The sequence below is a fragment of the Anopheles cruzii genome, chromosome 3, assembly GCF_943734635.1.
Source record: "Anopheles cruzii chromosome 3, idAnoCruzAS_RS32_06, whole genome shotgun sequence".
In the NCBI taxonomy this organism is placed as follows: Eukaryota; Metazoa; Arthropoda; class Insecta; order Diptera; family Culicidae; genus Anopheles; species Anopheles cruzii.
The window spans coordinates 38,021,373-38,022,639 of record NC_069145.1 but is presented as its reverse complement, the minus strand read 5'-3'; positions in this window follow the sequence as shown (position 1 = coordinate 38,022,639).

The window sequence follows — 1,267 nt, the reverse complement described above, 5'->3', positions numbered from 1 at the left end:
TTAGTCGACAGGACCGTTTATTTATTATTCCGTTCGGTAGCAATAAAAGGCAGCTTTTTCGGAGCATCGCTTGGGGCTTGGACTTTCGAAGCCTTTTCGGGGCGCCAAAAATCAACACGCCGCGGCCCGCCGTTGGCTCAACCAGTTAGTGACTTCCGTTCCGTTTCTGTGAGGTTCTGTCCACTTTCGGTTGTTGTTTGTTTGTTTGCTCGCTCTGCTGCCACGCACACGAACGGGTGCGTGTCTTGTTGCCGTTCGGTTGTTCCGGTTTTTCGGACCGACGATTGTTTGGCGTCTGGTGAAAGCAGCTGTCCGGAAGGTAAATGTCACTGCAAGTGCGTCTGGTCGTCTGTGGAGTGCATCTCCCGGGCAGACTGTCTGCCGGCTTGTGGCAGATACAGCACGATTTTATAACTTTTTCAAATGTTTTACTGCATTGCCGAATAGGAATAGGCTTCAGTTTCGAATTGAAATGTCTTTCTTTGACACAGCAAGCTACCAATGACGAGAATAGTAAGTGCTCCAAGTATCATTATAAAATATGTATTCATTGTTTAAGGCTCTACGTGAATCCTCTTTTAAGTTTATTTACCGTCCTCAAAAGCGCTGTACGAAATGTACAACTGTTCTCATCGGATGTAGCTTCGCTTCGCATTACAATGGAGAAAAGCATCGTGCAGTGTGCAATTTTTAAACTTTTAAGGTATAAAAGCAAAGGAAATTTATGACCGAATGTTGAAAGTGTATAAGGACTCTTCGCCTACAGTAGAATGTACCATACAGTAGAAAGATGAAGAAAATTCGTGAAAAAAGACCCAGTTTATAGAAGAAAAACGTCCAGATTCACCAGATTTGACCCCTAGCGACATCCATCTGTTTCCAGAACTAAAAAAAAATCACGCTTGGAAAGTGTTTTTCATCAAATGATGAGCTCTTAATACCCGCGGAAGCGTATTTTGAAGCCCTTCCAGATTCAGGGATGGAATTCATAAATTGGAGTCTCCTTGGAACAAGTGTATTGATGTTCAGGGAGACCATACTGAATAGTAAAGTGTATTTCAAACCTTTAAATTATGTTTTTGTTATCGAAGTTCAAAACACATTGAACAACCCAGTATCTATCTGGACTATTGGAAGCTAAAATTAATGAGCAAAAAGTACGTTCATGGTGAATTGCGCTTAGATCGGTTGCTTTTGAATATTAAACACATGATTCTGAAGAACGTCCTAGAAAGTCACGTACATGGAGCCACTTTTGATTGAATAG